The sequence below is a fragment of the Vicugna pacos genome, chromosome 5 (genome assembly GCF_048564905.1).
Source record: "Vicugna pacos chromosome 5, VicPac4, whole genome shotgun sequence".
In the NCBI taxonomy this organism is placed as follows: domain Eukaryota; kingdom Metazoa; phylum Chordata; class Mammalia; order Artiodactyla; family Camelidae; genus Vicugna; species Vicugna pacos.
In genome coordinates this window covers 72,447,303-72,454,172 of record NC_132991.1, presented here as the reverse complement: position 1 = coordinate 72,454,172, position 6,870 = coordinate 72,447,303, and the positions used below count along the sequence as shown (strand labels likewise).

Below are 6,870 nucleotides of genomic sequence, written 5' to 3'. Positions count from 1 at the left end.
GTTGCAACCATTATGTAAAACAGTAAGGAGGTTCCTCAAAAAATAAAAAATAGAACTACCACATGATCCAGCAATTCCACTCCTGGGCATATATCTAGAAAAAAATGAAAACACTAATTTGAAAAGATACATGCACCTCAAATATTCATAGCAGCCCTATTTACGATAGCCAAGACATGGAAGCAACCTACATGTCCATCAACAGATGACTGGATAAAGATGTGGCACATATATATACAATGGAAAACTACTCAGCAATAAAAAAGAATGATATAATGCCATTTGCAGCAACATGGATGGACCTAGAGATTATCATACTTCATGAAAAAGAATATGAAAAAGAATATATATATATGTATAACTGAATCACTATGCTGCACACTAGAAACACTGTAAATCAACTACAATAAAAAAATATGATACACACACACATACACAATGGAGTATTATTCAGTCATACAAAAGAATGAAATACTGTTACTTGCCGCAACATGGATGGACCTAGAGAATATTATGCTTAGTGAAATGAGTCAGAGAAAGACAAATAAAATATATTATCACTTATATGTGGAATCTAAAAAAAAGGACACAAATGAACTTATATACAAAACAGAAACAGATTCACAGACATAGAAAACAAACTCATGGTTACCAAAGGGGAAAGGGGAGGGGCAGGGATAAATCAAGAGTTTAGTATCAGCTGATACAAACTACTATATATAAAATAGCTAAGCAACAAGGATTTATTGTATAGCACAGGGAATTATATCCATTATCTTATAACCTATAATGGAATATAATCTGCAAAAAAACTGAATCACTATGCTGTATACCTGAAACTAACACAATATTGTAAATTAATTATACCTCAATTAAAAAGAATGTGGCTAGTTGCAGCTAAGGAACTGAATTTTAAATTTCATTTAATTAATTTAAAATTGAAATTAACTAGCCTCATGTGGCTAGTGGTTACCATGTTGAGAACAGCGTGACTCTAGGGGTTCAAACTTATCTGGTTTGCTAAACTCCACAGACGGGCCAGGATTTCTCTGGGCTGTTCAATACTGTCCAGTATCACTTAATATCATTCACTGCTGTATTCTCAGTATTTATAATACTGGCTTGCACATGGAGGTGCTCAACAAATGTTTGGTAAATGAATTGAATCTACTGTGGTAATATACAGCTATTTATGCCTAATCAGCTACTCATAGCTTACTGGCAATATGCCCTGGTTCTCTCAGGAAAGATAAAGAAGTGAAGTTAAACTTGTTTCTGTATGTGGAATTGCTTGGTTAAAGACTCAGTATGCCTAGAGAGAACAGGAGCAGTGCTAGCTTCACCATAGCTCAAAAATATGAATAGTTATATGTGAGTAATTTAGGTTGATAATTATGGAAATACTGAAGGCAGAATATAATGTGTAATGGCAAAGAATTTGGTAAGGGTGTGGATAAGAGCTGCTGAGAGTGATAAGAGGGAAAAAAAAATAACTTCAGATTAAAAAACTGAATTCAGATTTTATGCATGACTAAAGGATGGAAACTGAAGATAGAAAAGTCTTAAAGAAATAAACATACAGTAATCTGGTTAGGCAATAAAAGAGCTTAGAAGAGGGATCTGGCAGTGGGAAGACAAATGAATATATTATTTTTAGTAAGTTAGTGAGCTGAAAAAGGGACACAAAACAGTATAAATAGACCATGTAACTTTAAGAGGTCAGAAAAAATCACTGGTGTTTTGATTTCAGGGTATAAGGAGGATGGGCAAACTAACAAGAGGTGAGGAGTCTGAAAATAAAGTGTAAGATATTTTGTATTCAGTTTGAGGAGGTAGTGACCATCCATCCAGGTGTTGTTCTTTTAGTGTTAACACAGGAAGAGAATCAAAGCATTATGGTTAGACTCACTATTAAACACTACTAAAATGTAGAAGACTGGAAGACTCTAGAAGAAAAATTTGAGGGCAAAGAGAATTCATGATTAGTAGCTGGTAAAAGAGGAAGAAATCTATTTTTTTGAAAGAGAAAGATCAAACAGAGTATAAGGAAAGAAAGCCACATATGAGAATAAATAAAATTTGAGCACAGGCTAGTTGACAGTACTGAATTAAAGACAACCTAAGAGGACAAGAAGTAGAACAAGACCCTTGGGGTTTGACTAATAAATCAAATCTTGGCAATAAATCTTAGGTAAGTAATTTGACTAAATCTCAGTACTGAAGGAACAATAATTTCATATGAGTGAAAAATACACCCCTATACTCCTCCTTCATGCCTTTCCAAAACATAAATTAAAAATATTATTAGTGTAGTGTGGAATACAAAATTCTATTGCTTATTATCCTGTGTCGTCAAAGTGGGGAAAGATATTATCCAAAGAATGTTCAGGAAACCATTCTGTAAGGTTATTAAGGTTTGATGAGTTGAATCTTATGTCCCAAAAGTAAGGTGCTCATTCAAGTAGCATGAGTGCTAAGAGGAAAGAAAACAGATTGAGTAAAAGGAGGAAAAATGTTCAGTTAGAGGGAATGACAGCCTCAGAATGCAAAGGAAGTAAGTGCTCAAACTAAGAATGGAAATACCTAATTGGTATGCAAATAAAACACATCAGACAATGAGACAGATTCCCCTCCCCACCATAAAAGAAGTACAAAATTTACTCAGAATACTATGTCAACTGATCCTTATCCTTACACAGTAATGAACAAATATCCTTATTCACACTTACCCCACACTGATTACGTATTTTGGCTGGTAAGAATTTACGGAAAATGTAAAATTAAAGCAGTCCAGATGCGAATGGTTAAATAATCCATGTAGGTTAAAAATAGATGAAAAACAAGTAATTAAAAATAGAAATATAACCAAAGCATTTGTATTATATTTCACATTATACTTTAAGAGGATATACGAACCTGACAATGGGTTAACCCAAATATTGTAAAACTATGGCCTTCAGGCCAAATCTGGCCAATCACCTGTTTTTGTAAATAAAATTTTACTGGAACACAACCACAATCTTTATTTATACCTTATCCATAGTTGTTTTCAAGCTACAATAGCAGGGTTGAACAGTTGAATTAGAGACATGTGGGCTACAAGCTTAAAATATTTACTATTGGGCCTTTTACAGAAAGTGTGTTGACCCCTGGGGTTGAAACTATTCAGACGAAAAAAAGTTTCAGGCTGAGAACTTCTGAAAATCTTTGAAGGAAAACAATAAGACACTTTCAATTTGAAGAGTGTATAATACTCTATACTGTGGAAACAAATGATCACCATCCTCAAATATATTGCATTCACCTTGATTAAAGTCAAAATCAGAAATTACAAGTTTAATAGGAACTTGAGAAAAATTAAGATGCTATTGATACTAATGCTTTTCAGACAACAAAGAACAGGGATTAACTAGGTTATATGTTTAGATACATAAGAAGATAAGTATTTGTGCACTAGTTACCACAGTGTTTAAGTTAAATCTATACAGTACTTATTCTATGTTTTACCATCAGGAAGTTGAGGTTGTAAGTCTACAGAAGCACAAAGAGCTCACCTGTAATATTAAGAAGTTTGTTTTTAATACTTCCAAGGCCTTGACTTTTTAACCTTGAGGTGTTTTTTCATAGAAAATTACATCTGTTATAATGTTTGTTGTAGGAAGGTGTGTTTGCTTAATGTGGTAAACTGCATCTGCAGTTTCTGGTTGGTATTACTCCCCATCAACCTGCTTCCTACGTCATTGTTTATCTAGTCTGAATAACCTCAACTAGTATGGAAGACTCAAAAGCTCTCTTAGAATTAGGAACATGTAGCTAAAGACATTCCTCCTTATAAAAATTTATGTTACAGGTGAAATAAAGTGACTCTAACACAGAGGTTAACTGTTTTTATTAAAATTTCTTTTTGCTTTTTCTATATATTTATTACAGGTACAATAGAGGTCTTAATAAATAGTTGCAACAGGTTAATTGTTTTTGTGTTATGTGTGCTATGGACTTTGGCAGTCTGCAGAGGCTTCTCAGACTCTGAATCCTTCTCAGAAGCATGTTTTTAAACATATAAAATATGTTAAGAGAAGGGAAACAAGGGAAACAAGTTATACTGTAGTACACTTATATCTGCAGACTCTTTAGGAGGGGACCTTGGAACCAGATTAACTTTAAAACTCAGTGCAGAATCTTACTATCTTTTTTCCTTGAACTCAAGATCAAATGCAAATGACTGGCATGGTGATTATTCTTTAATACCATTAAGAATCAGTGTGTTACTCTTTTTGCTACAAAGGTACTCAATAGCATGTAGACCCCATCCTGCATACTATCATCATTAACATTTCAGGTATAAAAGTGACAATATTCAGTGACCATCTTAAGGCAATCTTAGTTTAGATTTCAACATTTTAGGAACACCAAGGGCATCAAGATCCAGGTCTACATATTTTCTTAAGAGCAGCAACTAAATTCTGAACTTAATTAATTAAAAATGTCATTCCCTAATTGTTTTAGAAAGTTTGATTCAGTGAGGATATACTACCATTTAAATGTGTCATTAAGATAAAAAAGAAAAATGTGGTGATATAAATTGCCATTTATATGGAAAATAAAAACTCTCAATTATATAATATTACATATAAATATATATGTTGTGTATATATAAATATATATAATGTGTATATATATGGTAATATACAATTATATTATCTTTCTAGAAGACAGAAATACAAAGAAAAGATTGTCATAATTATAATAGCTGTGAGGGACTAATGGGAAACAATTATTGACCCTGTTTCAATGTTTTCTTTTATTTGGGCACATCCACAACCAACTGTAGTACTAAACATATAAAATCAATAGTTAAAGGTTCTAGGTTGGAACCTGGGTACCTTGATAATTAAAAAAAAAAAACAAGACTTATTTTTTAGAGTAGTTTTAGGTTCACAGCAAAAATTGGGTAGGAAGTAGAGAGCTCCCGTTGACTCCCTACCCTCAGATATGCACAATGACCTCTACTCACAACTGGTACCAGAATTGTGTATTTGTTACATCTGATGAACCCGTCATTATCACCCAAAGTCCACAGTTACATGAGAGTTCACTCTTGGTGTCACACGTTCTATGGGTTTTGACAACTGTATGACATGTATCCATCATTATACTATCAAACAGAATAGTTTTACTGACCTAAAAATCCTCTGTGCTCTGCCTATTCATCTTTCCCTCCTCACAACCCCTGACTACCACTGATCTTTTTAGTGTCTCCATAGTTTTGCTTTTTCCAAAATGTCATATAGTTGAACCATATAGTATGAAGTATTTTAATTTTTTTTAATTTTTAACTGAGTAATATGCATTTAAGATTCCTCCATGTCTTTTCATGGCTTGATAGCTCATTTCTTCTTAGTGCTAAACTATATTCCATTGTCTGGATGTACTGTTTATCCATTCACGTACTGAAGGGCATCTTGGTTGCTTCCAAATTTTAGCAATCATGAATAAGGCTGCTATAAACATCTTTGTGCAGGGTTTTGTGTGGACATAAATTTTCAACTCATTTGGGTTAACAGCTGAGAGCACAGTTGCTAGATTCTATGGTATGAGTATAGTTAGTACAGTTAGTTTTGTAAGAAACCGACGAATTGCCTTCCAAAGTAACTGTACCATTTTGCATTATACCACAAATGATTTTCCCTGTTGCTCCACATCCCTGCTAGCATTTAGTGCTGTCAGTGTTCTGGATTTTGACCATTCTAATGGGGGTGTAGTGGTATCTCATCTGCGTTTTAATTTGCGATTCCTTAATGACATATGATACTAAGCGTCTTTTCAAATCCTTCTTTTGACAACTGTATATCTTTTTTGTGCACTATAAAATTTTATTTTTTAAATATATTTTTATTGAAGTACAGTTTACAACATTGTATCAAGTTCTGGTGTGCAGCACAATACTTCAGTCACATAGGAACATACATACACTTGTTCTCATATTCTTCTTCACCAAAGTTTACTACAAGATACTAAATATAGTTCCCTGTGCTATACAGAAGAAACTTGTTTATCTATTTTATATATATAAGTTAGTATCTGCAAATCTCCAACTCCCAATTTATCCTTTCCCATCCCCTTCCCCCTCTGGTAACCATAAGTTTGTTTTCTATGTCTGTGAGTCTGTTTCTGTTTTGTAAATAAGTTTGTTTGTCTTTTTTTTTAATTTTTAGATTCCACATATAAGTGATATCATGTGGTATTTTTCTTTCTCTTTCTGGCTAATTTCACTTAGAATGATGATCTCCAGGTCAATCCATGTTGCTGCAAATGGCACTATTTTATTCTTTTTTTATGGCTGAGTTGTATTCCATTGTATAAATATACCACAACTTCCTTATCCAGTCATCCATTGAAGGACATTTAGGTTGTTTCCATGTCTTGCCTATTCTAAATAGTGCTGCTATGAACACTGAGGTGCATATATCTTTTTGAATTAAGGCTCCCTTTGGATATATGCACAGGAATGAGATTGCTGGATCATATGGTAAGTCTATTTTTAGCTTTTTGAGGAATCTCCATACTGTTTTCCATAACCGCTGCACAAAACTACATTTCCACCAGCAGTAGGAGGGTTCCCTTTTCTCCACACCCTCTCCAGCATTTATTGTTTGTGTACTTTTGAATGATGGCCATTCTGACTGGTGTGAGGTGATACCTCATTGTAGTTTTGATTTTCATTTCTCTGATAACTAGCGATATTGAGCATTTTTTTCATGTGCCTACTGGCCATTTGTATCTCTTCCTTGGAGAACTGCTTGTTTAGGTCTTCTGCCCATTTTTGGATTGGGTTGTTTGTTTTTTTGGTTATTAAGTTGTATGAGCTGT

The 6,870-nt window shown here is 33.6% G+C and overlaps 1 protein-coding gene across 5 annotated transcripts in view; it reads right to left on the bottom strand.

The window, feature by feature from the left end:
- The window catches only part of BOLL (boule homolog, RNA binding protein), a 55,649-nt gene that overhangs the window by 16,131 nt on the left and 32,648 nt on the right, over positions 1 to 6,870 (bottom strand). The gene's annotated exons all lie outside the window — the stretch shown is intronic.